At 34.5% G+C, this 14051-nt stretch overlaps 1 pseudogene; it reads right to left on the bottom strand.

Annotated features, from left to right (window-relative positions):
• Window positions 1-5937: 5937 nt before the first annotated feature.
• Window positions 5938-6369, bottom strand: LOC102742325 (small ribosomal subunit protein eS24 pseudogene; annotated as a pseudogene).
• Window positions 6370-14051: the final 7682 nt, after the last annotated feature.

The following is a 14051-nucleotide window of genomic DNA, read 5'->3' as shown; positions in this document are numbered from 1 at the left end:
AGTCCTGTTTAAGCAAGTATAAGATCAGGAAAGCAGAAGTCACAGAAATGCTCAGAAGGTATAAACAACATGGAGAGAATTAACTATCTCTCGTAAGTGAAACTGGGAAAACATTTATGCTTATTAGACTTAATTCTTCATCAATGTTGAGTTGGCACTATAAAATTTTTTTTAAAGATTTTATTTATTTATTTGACAGAAAGAGAGAGCACAAGCAGAGGGAGCGGCAGAGGGAGAGGGAGAAGAGGCCCCCCACAGAGAAGGGGGAGACCGATACGGGACTCGATTCCAGGACCCCAGGACCATGACCCGAGCCGAAGGCAGTTGCTCAACCAACTGAGCCACCCAGGCGCCCCATAAAATTTAAATAGTATAAAATAATGATACAATTTTAGTGATTTATACTTAACATATTTAAATGCTCATAACAATATATAGCTGGAATCTTTTCTGGTGGAGGCGAGAATTCTTTTGAATGGAGCCTAAATTCAACACTATATTTTTAAATGTTTAATGTATTCCTACAGCTGCTAGAATATATACTAATTCTTAAAGACTTGCCGGTTTATCTCTTATTTCTAGATAGATATAAGCACACCTTTTAACCTCCAACAGAATTCATCAAGTCTTTTGGCTACTGAACAATGTTTTAAAATCACCAATTAATCAAAGTACTTACTAATCCGGCACCATAAGCCACTAAGACACACCTAAGATATATCTCAAATAAATAAATAAATAAATAATAAATAAGACAGTCCCAATATCCCTAGTTTTGTGGTGATGTTTTATTTCTCTGTTTATTTTAAATATCCTAATTGGAGGTGAGCAGGGCAAGACACTCAGGTGCCTCAGGTGCAGGGCTTGGGTGGGCACGGGAACTCCTGCCACCAAAGGGCAAGAGGATCACAAGGTGGCAAACAGGAGGCTGGCACCAACCAGACTGGGACCTGAGCAGGAACTCTGGCCCCTACCCCAGGGCGAGGCTACAAGGGGGCGGGGCCATCAAGTGTCGTGATTTGGTACCCACGTCAGATGTATCAGAGTTGCTTGATAAAGCATATATTCTCTAGTAGAATGCCCTCCTACACAATAAAAACCCAAGCTAAAATAGCCCCATAACACTCCAGCAAATATCGAACTACCTGATGTTATGGATGGCTTTTGTCTTGTCCAGACACAGAAGTCTCCACAGTAACATATTGTTAAAAAATCCCAAAATGAACAAATTGCCTCTGAATATCTCCAGAGTAGCCTAACCTTCTACATTTTCAAGGTATAATGTCATTCCTGGCACAGAGAATATACTCAATAAATTTCATCGAATAAATGGATGAGTAAATGGATGGAGGGAAAAAGCTAGATTTTAAATCAGACCAGGGATTAAATCAGTCATTAGGAAAGGCACTTGAGCCTCAGTTTCATTAAGGGGAATAATCATTTTTATAGAGTTGATCTGTGAGTAAAATAAAATCATATTTTTAAACACTACAGTTCTTTCTGGCGCAAGTTGTTTCAGGCTGACTTTTACTTTTTTTCTTCAGGACGTTGGCTTTGAAATCAACCATTTCTCCAATGAGTCCTAGTTCAACATAATGGAGAATGGAATTTAGAAGACAAGATGGCTTGCTAGGTTTGCAATTTTTCAATTGAAAATTGGGGAACAAAATTCTATCAGGTGTATAAAGGAGTTTTCATAGCAGATGCCACCGAATGAACAATAAATGGTAATGATTCTTATTAATTACTATTATTTGCAATATACACCTCATCATGTCTACAGAATATAATAATTTCTTATTCACAGAAAAAAATTTTAAAACAAAAATTATTCTAAGTGTCCAATGTATTCTGTGTGATTTATGCAAGGATTTGAAATATTAGTGGTGAAGTAATTGATTATTTAAAGATTTTAAAGCTGTAGGTTTTGTTTGCATGTATCACATTGTATATACAAATTCAGCTCTTCTTTTGCATTAGAAACAACATATATTCTGGAGATACTTATAATAGGTTAGAAGAGATAATTGAAATGTTTAAAATACCATTAGCTTAGAAAGGAGAATATATTTTTCAAAGTTGATAACTCTGCCAAGTATTTAGTCTTCATTAAATATATTGAAAACTTGACACAATGCATTATAACATACATATATATACATACATGTTATATACACACTTCACCCCTTGGCCCTATAATAAATCATAAATAAAGTTGTGAGAATAAAAATTATTGAAGCTAAAAGTAAAATATTCTTATTCTGCCTTAGAGAATAAATAATAAGTTAATAAAAATTTTTCATTGTAAACGTTCATTTGAATTACCTTTTTTGGTTTGTTTTTTCACATATAAGTATCAGGGAATTTATATTTTCAAATATAAATATTCTTAATTTAAACTTTAATGTATTCTTTAATTTCCACTTTCGCAGTTGTCTGAATAGCTTGTAAAAAATAATAATTCTTCTGCTAAAAACAACTATAAAGTCCCTGGGGAAAAAGGTGTTTGAAGTCTTTGGAGTGCAACTAAGACAACCAAGCCTTTCTGAGCCAATCTACCAGAGAGAAGAGAAAATGAAGAGAGATGTGTTGAGGAAGTCCTGCTTGTGAAGCTTTTCCTCCTGGGCCAGGCACACATCCTCAGCATTGGGCATAACAGCCAAGCGTAAAACCTTAGCTCAGTGTTCGTAGCCATCTCTCTTGGCTGCAGGAGCCTCAGCAGCAACTCTGGATTGCATGGCATCTGGGATGGAGAGGCCAAGATCCAGGAGAAGAGGGAACCTGAGAGACGTGAACCTGAAGCTTTGTGTGCCCCTTTCCTTTGAGGATTTCACCAATTCCTGAGCTGTGCATGCACATGGCAAGAAGAATAAAAACTCACAGCAGCGGCTAAGATGCTAAAAAGCTCAACAGAATTTTTAGGAATTTCACAATTCTAAAAAGACAAAATGTGTATATATATATATATACACATTTACTGTTGGAAGCCACTATTTTCAATTAGAAATTTCCTTTATCACAAAATTTAATTTTATGTAGAATTTTATTTAAAACAATTATTTTTATTATTGTATTTGATTTTTATGTTGGCTTGAACATTTTTTAGGAATTTCACAATTCTAAAAAGACAAAATATATATATATATATATATAATATCAGATATATACATACCAAGGAGGACGACTTCAGGAAAGTATCCCAGGTTTGGGTCAAAGGCAAACTAGAAATGATTAGCTTTCAGAAAGCTTGAATTCTACTCTTGAAACATGACAATCCTTGACAGAATCAAGATGCTTGAATGTTCTCTAACTGCTAGCCATAGAGAAGCCAGATCCTCCCCGAAGAAAATAAAATGCCAATAATTTAGATCTTTTCATAAGTAATATATAGCATTCATTTAGCAATTACCAGGCATACAAGGACCCGAAAACTGAAAATCAAAAGAAACAAACAACAGGTAGAGATCCACACATTATCCAGCTAATGGAGTAGTTAGACAAGATAGGTCATTGGAAATATGACTAATATTACAGAAACTTCCAGAGGATACCTTCTCCATTATTTTAATGAGCTGAACATATCCTTTATTTAAAAAAAAGATTTATCTTACAAGAAAAGTATAGACTGATCTCATTTCTGAGCCTTAAGCAAAAATATTTTAAAAATATTAGCAACTCTGGGGCGCCTGGGTGGCTCAGTCATTGAGCGTCTGCCTTCGGCTCAGGTCGTGATCCCGGGGTCCCGGAATCGAGCCCCGCATCTGGCTCCCTGCTCGGCGGGAAGCCTGCTTCTCCCTCTCCCTCTCCCCCTGCTTGTGTTCCCTCTCTCGCTGTCTCTCTCTCTGTCAAATAAATAAATAAAATCTTTAAAAAAAAAAAAAAATTAGCAACTCTAATTGTGGGTATAAATTGGTATGACTTCTTTAGAAAACTGTTTCACATTACAAATTATAGTGCATCTCTGAGTAAATTACTATGCAACAATTCAACTCCTATTTACATATTGAACAGAAACGCATTGGGGGTTTGTATCAAAATACCTGTACAAGAATGCTCTCAGTAGCATTATTCATAGTAAGCAATAGTCAAAGGTTGGAGATAACCCAGCAGTAGAGTATATTTTTTGTTTCTAACTTTTCCCTACTTATCTATACAATAAAGCTAACTATTTCCTTTGAAAACGGGATTTTGCAGTGCCCCCTAGTAGTTTAAATCCTGTATCTGTTTCTTCTCCATTGACTTTCAACATGGCCAAATGATTTGCTTTACTAATATCATATTAGCATATGATAGTATACCATATCCAAGCTGAGGCTTATAAGAGGCAACGTTGGTAACTTCCAGTCCACCTCAACTCTTATCTTTCATGATAAAAACAAACACAAACACAAAACCAAACAAACAGAAACACTGATCCCTAGATATCAGGTGTTCCTTCAGCCTTGGTCCACTAGAGCAGACCTAAACTGAGTCCTGGGTCCAGTTTAATCCATGGGAGCCCAAAATGAGATTGTCCAAATCTCAGCCAACCTGTAAATAAACCCGTAAGTGTAACCTAAACACTTACTGTTGGAAGCCACTATTTTCAATTAGAAATTTCCTTTATCACAAAATTTAATTTTATGTAGAATTTTATTTAAAACAATTATTTCTATTATTGTATTTGATTTTTATGTTGGCTTGAACATTTTTTCTCAATATTCTGTTATATAACTCTTCTTAATGTCTTCTTGAATAATATATTTTTATAGTTATACAATTAACTAATTAATTTGTATTTTTTAGTATCTTTTGTGACAGAACTTTAATTTTTTTGTGTGCCAAATTAATACCTGATGCCTCTACATTACTTCAGTGTCACTTTCTGCTGGTTTATGTGTACTTGTACAGCATAATCTTTGCACAACATGAAACCACTGGGTTTCAAGTGAGGATGAGACCTTGTCTAATTTAGGAATTTATTTTATTTACAATAAACAGGGTTGAGGTGTTCTGAGTTTGATTATATTTTGAAGGATTATCTTAAACAGAATTTGCCAATAGATTGGTTGTGGGGTAGGAAGAAGAAAGGAATAATTGATGACTCCAAGGTGTTTGGCTTGAACCTAACATACATATAACAGAATATGATACATCCTTTGAAATTCTTGTTAATAAAGAATTTTCAATGACTTTTGGGTGTAAAATCAGTATCATTTTAAAACAAAACATACGGTATAAAATTTATGTATGATATGACCGTCACCAGGTATTGTTTTGTAATAAAATGAGGTCTAAAATGTAAATTAAAAATGTTAACAAGAGCAAACTTTGGAATATGATACTGGGAATGAATTGTCGTAGTTATTTTTCATTAATTAATTGCTATTTTTAAAATACTGTATACCTATCCAGTATATTAGACAGACATGTCACATGTATATTTTATTGTAAAAAGTATGTTTGTCTCACCATTATTCTTCACTATCCATTCAAAGAGATGTTTTAATACTATCAAAGAAAACAGAAAACTATCTCTGCATTTTTTTGAAAGAAAAACTTTTTGAATATCAGTGACATTAAATGCAACCTCTGGGGAAAAAAAGCAAAACACACCTTTTTTTTCATTAAGTGCAGAAAAAATGACAAGTGCAGCTTAAACTACTTTGTGGCTATAAGCCCTGAACTCATGTATAGTGAACTTGACAGAATCAGAGCTTTCTTTTATATTTTGAAATGAAGTGCTGAGGTATGGAAAACTGCCTTCTGATACAAAGTGTAGGATAACAAAATGAACCCAGAATATCTAAAGCCATCTTATGCCTATTCATCTGTACCACTGACTTACATGAAATAAATCCATTTAGAATACACATTAAATATACTATTTTTTCCACTTACAAGTTCTTAGCTTATTAATTCTCTCATGACAAATGTGCCCAATCACCATAGATGAAGTCACTGCAGAATCTTTATTCCTGTTGTCCATTCTCCAGCTAACTTGTTGCCAGCACCAACATTGGCTTTTGCAGTCCCCCTGACTTTCTTCATGCTGTTCCTGCTTTCCTTTCGCTCTCTTCTTGAGGTCTTTTTCTTCTCATACAGACTATGTCTTGCAAATCTATGTCGGGGTTCATTTTTCTTTGTATCATCAAAAGAATCATAAATCATGCCAAAACCAGTTTTCTTGCCACCACCAAAATGAGTTCTGAATCCAAATAAAAGATGACATCTGGTGTGTTCTTGTGCATTTTGGCTAGTTTTCCCTGAATTTCTGTCTTGGGTAGTCACCTTCCCAGGGTGAAGGACATCAATGACTATTGCTCCCGCTGAAATAGTCTGTTGGTCATGAACTTCCCAGTCCAGATAGTCACTGTCCAGATAGTTCATGATGGCGGCCAAGCTTCAAGCAGCCAGGGAGGAAAAAAGCTAAATATACTACTTGAAGTGTGAAATTATTTTGTAATAGCACATATTTGTTCATAAAATCAGAAGCCCAAGGTTAAAAAATGATGAGAATGAAAAAGGAAATGCTGAGCCATGCAATTATAAGAAAGGGACATTCAAGCCAGTAAGGACATGAACACCAATAGCAGCAATGATAATATGACCTAACCTGTATTAAGTACTTACTGTATGCAACTCATTGCCCTGATTTTCCACATTTCTATCTAATATTTAAACTTAAGAAATTGGTACTATCAGTGTTTAGTTTTTAAATATTGATTTTTTACTGTTTTTTCTTCCTTTTATTTCTATTTCTGAAATATTTTTGTAATATTTATTATAGGACAATATAGGATGGAACAGTATAGAAATACAAACAGACAACCGTGGTGTTTGTGCTCACAATTATTCATGATGGTTCTGTGATCAGAAGAAAAAAAATGTTTGAAGGTCACTGTCACAGGCAATGGGAGATATTAAAATTCTTTCTTTTTTTTTTTAAGATTTTATTTATTTGCGAGAGAGAGAATGAGAGACAGAGAACATGAGAGGGAGGAGGGTCAGAGGCAGAAGCAGACTCCCTGCCGAGCAGGGAGCCCGATGCGGGACTCGATCCCGGGACTCCAGGATCATGACCTGAGCCGAAGGCAGTCGCTTAACCAACTGAGCCACCCAGGCGCCCGGGAGATATTAAAATTCTTAAGCAAGATAATAATTTGTATTTTAGAATTTTCCAATTACACAGTCTTTCCTATGCTGTCATTTTTGTTCACCACAACATTTTTTTTATAAAAGAAAGATCTATCAATCCAAAATATCTTCTGGCTTAATAGTAAGATGTAGTTCCGTGAGTTTAATTTCTACATGTGTATTAATAGTATAAATATACTTACCTTCTCAAAATTATTTTTTTTGCAATTTGAAGAAGTGCTAAAGTCAGTTTGTTTGATATTTATTTTAATGGTTTTCATGGATGAAACAGCTCACAAAATATGTGGTTTCAAATGGCAGATTTAACTGTAGGCTTTAGCACAAGTTCAGTTAAAGGGAGATAAAATAATACATAAAACAATTTAATCCCTCATATCTAAACCACAATACATCCCAACATACTGAAAGGAAATGGATATGGGAAGGCAATCTCTTCTCTAAGGTTATATTATACACTATCCTGTGATATATGAGCCAAATGAAAGATACTTTATCTACCTGCACATGGAACATAATAATAAAACATCTTTCTCACTCTCTCCCTCTTTCTGTCTCTCCCTCCTTCCATCTCTGTTTCTCTTCTTCGTTCTCTCTCTCTCTCTCTCTCACATACACACACACACATAAACACACTTTCTCTCTCTCCTCTCAAAAACTAAATAGAATTATAATATTGTCTTCTTATCTCCTTTATCACTGTATCATCTTGGGCAATGCACCAGGTATGCACATTTCACTTTGGAAAATGAAGCTTAAAGTTTATTGGGCATAAGATGAAGGGGTTTGTTAAAGTTTAACAAGCCCCTCTGGTGGCTTTGCTAGAGTCTATAGACTACAGAACATCACGTTCTGAGATTAAAGCCATCCCCTCGAGTTCAATGCCATCTGTCAACAAGTTACCATTTCTGGCCTCATTTCCAGGCTTTCCCTTTTGTAACCTATTATCTGCAGTTCACTCACAGCCATTCTTTCTCACATCTGCCTTTGAACTTGATGTTCCCTTTACTGGAATATTCTTTTTATTTTTTTTAAGATTTATTTATTTATTTGAGGGAGAAAAAGAGAGAGTGTGCACATGCATGCATGCACTCCTGAGCAGGGGCGAGGACCAGAGGGAGAGGGAGAGAGAATCCTCAAGTAGACTCCCTGCTGAGGATGGAGCCTGAAGCAGGACTCCATCCTAGGACCCTGAGATCATCACCTGAGCCGAAATCAAGAGCCAGACGCCTGTCAGTCAGTTGACTGAGTCGCCCAGGTGCCCCCAGAATATTCTTACTTTACCTATCTAGTGAACCCACTCAGTCTTCAATACCAACTCAAATGTCACCTGCTTTATGAAGATGAATAGTGATTCTTTGCATTCAAACAAAACTTTCTTTATAGTGCTCTATAATTTCAAATGCTTATCCTTCTAGGCTAAGTTATTTATATCCTCACATAAACACAAAATGTTCAATAGATGCTGTCATGTTCACAAGAAACACTTAAATTATCAAAAACTATATTATGACAATAATCATGGCTCAATGTAGAAAAGTAGATGAGGAAGTACATAATACCAGACTCCCAAGTTATTTTCCCTATCTATATTAAAGGTTTGTTTTTCTTTTTTCTTTCGCTGTTGGGCTGAAAGTGGACAGTTTACCCAGCAACACCAAGCCAATCCAGAATTTGATCCTATCTAGATTTACCCAAGAGTAATGTCCTGTCTATTCTTATCACAACCATTAACAGCACACAACTTCTTATTAGCCTTATCACCCATTGTTATGATAAACGAAGCACTAAACCATTCAACCAAATCTGCTGTCTTTAGAGGGTAATAGCTCCTTTATCTACTTGCTGCAAGAATCCTGACTTTTTTTAGTTAAAGACTGAAAATTTATTGTTAACTACTGTCAAACTAGGCAAGTGCAAAGGTGTTCCTTAATTAATTTTTTTGAACTTCCAAATTCTCTCAAGAAAACTCATTTTGTAGAAGAAATGCCAATATTACAAATACTTAATACAATATTTTTGGACGCAAAATATCAAAACCTTTCTCGAACACTCGAAGTGTCTGTATGTTGCTCTTGTCCTGAGCAGATTGTAATGCATAAACTTTTGAATCACTATGTTGTCCACCTGAAACTAATGTAACATTTTGTCCAATATACTCAAATAAGAAGAAAGAAAGAAAGAAAGAAAGAAAGAAAGAAAGAAAGAAAGAAAGAAAGAAAAAAAGAAAAAACAGGAGGGAGGGAGGAAGCAAAGGAGGGAGGAAGGAAGGAACAAATGAATTAACAAAGGAACACATGATGTTATTACAGGAAATTGTGAAACTGAAATTAAGACTTCTATTGTATCCATAACTGGATATGCACTTACATATGTTCATTTTAATATGTTCATTTATAATCTAACTTGTTCCAAACTAGTTTTTTGAACTGGTAATGTACTTACTTTTTAAACATATTTTAATTTTAAATATAGAAGTACCATTTTTAAGACCACAATGACAATATATAAGATAATATTCAAAGAAAGAAAATTTTATCTTTTTCTCACATATCAAAAGTATAGAACTAAAATTATAAGGCACAGCATAAAGATGTAAGATATTTAGATGATTGCTTTACTCTTCTAATAGTATATTTCATGATTTTCATTTGAATTGATAAAGATTTTAGTAAGAAAAAATGTGTCATGATCTAGAATAAGTGCTAATAAATTACAAAGCACTCTATGATATCCATGATAACTCACATTCTAAATATCAACATATTTTATTTTCTGTCCATATAAAGGTTAAAATGTCAGGGTAATGAAATGGTGACAAAATGTAGTTGCAGAACTAGGTAATCTCCAGTTTTGGAAAACAAGCATATATACCTGTGAAAGTGTAGAACACATGTTTACACCTTTTATAGAGATAAAAATAGTGAAGCAATAGTTTTACACAGATAAAGCCTATTTCTCAGTGGTTAATGATGGAAAGTGGGAAAAAGTGGTTCAGTCAATGAAAAAAAAGGATTTTTGAATAAATATCTGTTTTTTTAATCTCTAAAAATCTGGGGTGAGTTTTTTAACAATATTTAAAGAATTTAAAACAGAGCCTGGCACATAGCCGTTCTGAAATAAAAATGTGCTTTCCCTCTTCCTTTCCAATGTTTCTGGGAGAAATAGTTATGTAGGAACCAGCTAATTTTAAATAATACATACCATAATACACAGCTGAAAGTTTTCCTCATTCACCTTATGAAAAAAGATATATTACATTGGATCTGCAAATATGCCTATAATTCCAAAACTTCTTTTTGCAAGATTATCTTAGAACGAACTCATCTTTGTTTTTACTTTTTTATTTAATATTTTGCACATATAAAAGTTATATTTATATCATAAATTTAATATGTAGGGAAAAATAAAGTGAACATCAGTAAACCCAGAAGTGATTATTTTGAAGGCATATATATATATAAATATTATATTTTTTTTCTTGGGGTAGTATCTGTGCTTTAAGAACTTGTAACTCTCATAATGTTTGACTTTACTAATAACAACTGGTTATTCTAGTGAAAAGAAAATTTTTTTTTTGTATTTAAAACTTAAAAAAAGTGGTTAAAGCATTTCTATACTATATTCAGAAAATTAGAAAGGAAACACACCATAAGATATAGTAACCAGTATCCTACATTAGATGTAAAAGCACTGTATTTATGCTATATGTCAATCACTTGAACTATGCAATTTGTTAACTTAATAGATAAAATAGATGCAACAGAAGGTATACATACGAAATAAGTCATTACTTGGAATTATAGACTGCTTCCTGATATTATGTCATGTCCACTTTGCCCACTAGACCAGTACATTACACTTATTACTGTCTTACACTACATACTTGTGAATCATGTTAATATGGTCCAGGGCTTAAATTTTTTAAAGACTTCCTATTTTATATTCCTCTAAAATAACACATATATAGCTATCTGCCTAAACACCTATTTTATTTTATGCATTTATATGTGACAGATATTTTTTGCAGCTTTAACTATATTGCCTTCATCTTGAATTATGATACTTGTTAAAAAGCCTCCAGATGCCTTCAAGCAAAGCAAATAATCACCTTGAACAGCACATCTCGAAGCATCAGTTTACATCTATGAGAAAAGAAAGTACCTTGGTTTTCATGTTACTAATCTCCGGAGTATCAGAAGATGGTGATGGAGAGACAGTGCTGAGATGTATACCACACCTATTTAGAGTATGATATATGAAGTCAATCTTACTTTCCTTGTGTTGGTTTTCTCACTTAGTGCCTTGCCTAAATATAAAGCTATCCATAACTCAGAAGATATATCATAAAGAATCACATGGTTACTGTTTTCTACATTTAACCTGTGAACAATTAGATAGTTCAGGTGTGTTACTCCCTTCTGTATAACTAATAGTGATCTCTGACTCTTTTCAATTTTAATTCTGTACCCAAATGGAGCATTATGAGCAAACTTACCTCTGGAAAGACTGAGGAAGAGGATAGTATATTGTTGGCTGGAATCATGTTTTGTCAGCTTCAGAGATGTCCTGAAAAGGCAGAAGTAAGGTTAAAATTATTATGACCAAGGATAAAAATCGCCAGTAGAGACAACCAAGGCAGGATTTCTGCAGCACCTGCCTGAGTGCATCCCCACCCTACTCATTTGTTCATAGCCCTGCAAGACAAAACTTCTGCAAAAGATGGTTTTTGAAGGAACTGGCAACATTGGTGTCTGAAGCAAAAAGGGAAAGGTCCTGGGACATAGAGAAGAAATATCTAACAAATTGTAAATGGTAGAAAACAAGATGATGGTTATTTCTTAGAAAGTACATTGATATCTCAGGATTTCTGGGCAGATAGAGGCAAGTCTGGAAAAAGCTGCAAGATCTATTAGCATGTTGTTAAATCTAGATATTAAGACAAAACATATTTAGTCTCAGCTACAACATGGCAGGAAAATTTAAAGGACTTAAAAACAAGTAAAAGAAATATAAAACAAAGTATAACACCAAGAATGAATGTATACCGAAAACTACCTAAAATACTCAACTAGGAACATACAAACAATTGAAAGAAACAACCGTGGTGATAAAGTAATTTATAAATAGAACACATTGGAAGAATTAAAACTAATTGGAAGATCTTATTATTGTATCAATTTAGGCTGTGTTGCAAAATTCAACCACTGTTTATCAGAATGTATATTATAATTGAAATAAAATCTATTGCTTAGAAAAGTACAGTGTGTTTGTGAAAAACTTATGCTTCCAAGTATGATAAACTTGGGTAAGAGTGCAGCTCCTTCACTTACTAGGCTGGTACTGGAGTCACTGAGTTATATTCATATTCATATTCAACCACAGTTTATAACTCTTCAATAATATTCCTTAGATTCAGATCCACTCAATTATTTATTTCATTTATTCAAATAATATTTTTTTAAAGATTTTATTTATTTATTTGACAGAGAGAGAGCGAGAGCAGGGATACAAGCAGGGGAGTGGGAGAGGGAGAAGCAGGCTTCCTGCTGAGCAAGAAGCCCGATGTGGGACTTGATCCCAGGACCCTGGGATCATGACCTGAGCCAAAGGCAGACACTTAACGACTGAGCCACCCAGGTGCCCTCAAATAATATTTATTGAAGTCTTATTATAATAGCCCAGTTACTATTCTGAGCAGTGAGCATAAAGCGGTAGACAAGACCAATAAAACTGAAAGACAATCCCACATGGATGAATATTACATTCTATTGGAAAAAAAAATACCCAGGCACACAAATGTATTCATATACACATATGCATATATGAAATGTTGGATAGTGTTCAGTGATTATGAAGAAAACATAAAATAATGTAAGGAGAAGGCTTGCTAAGATTTGACTAAAGTGAGTGAGTAACCTTTGGGAACAACTGATGGATGAATTTACCTGAGAGAACAGTAAGTGAAAATGCCCTGAGGTGGGAATATGCTTGGTGTAATGGATGGCCCGTATGGCTCAAGTGGATGAGAGTGCTAATGGGCACTAGGAAATGATGCCAGTGACATACCAACGGGACAGATTATATGGCATCTTTAAGCCTTGGGAAGGATTTGGTTTTAATCTAGGTGTAGAATCATACTGACAGAAAGCATCGATGCCTGACTCATTTCCCATCATAAAAATTAACACAATATTATAAAAATAATTTTAGGAAATCTTGAAAAAGCAGAATAAACTTCTATAATTTGGTCTCCTAAGGGTTAAGGATAAGACTTTTGGGAAGATAGGATATTTTAAATTGGATCCAGTTACAGTACTACGTGTCAATAGCATTCATTACTGTGATACTGGACCTAAGAGATCCAACTCAACTGCACCATGCAAAATTTCCAGGTATGGCAGGGGCTTTCCCCACCTGGATTCTCACATCATGGTAGGCACTTTTCCCCAGCAGAGGCACCTTGTAGGAGGCAATAGGGGCTAAGGTACAAGTAGAAATTTTTCACTTAGAAATAATTTTGTGCCAGGTTAGAGTCAGCTGGGCTTGAGATGGAAGAAATTAAATGTCACACCACAGCAGAAGGCTGCGGTCAAGGTGACTTTTCTTTGATAAAGATTCTGAACATAGAAGGGACATCACTTTCTTGAGTTGCGAACATGCCGCAAATTACAGAGCAAAGCACAATAATGGTCCCACGTGATCATAATAAATCAGATTTTACAAAAATCTAGATGCGGAAAACAGTTTCTTGATGCAGCAATTTGTGTGTGTGTGTATTCATGGTCTACTTCTAGCAATTATAGAAGAGTAGTCATAGTCTGAAGCCTATTTCCATATTTATTGAACATTTATCATGTGTTAATGTCAACCAGAGTCACAATACAGGAGTGTGGTAAATGATACAAGCAGAAAAA

Source organism: Leptonychotes weddellii, chromosome 3 (genome assembly GCF_054177405.1).
Source record: "Leptonychotes weddellii isolate Sample4059 chromosome 3, ASM5417740v2, whole genome shotgun sequence".
Lineage (NCBI taxonomy): Eukaryota > Metazoa > Chordata > Mammalia > Carnivora > Phocidae > Leptonychotes > Leptonychotes weddellii.
The sequence above is the reverse complement of the archived record's forward strand: the minus strand, read 5'-3'. Positions and strand labels throughout refer to the sequence as shown.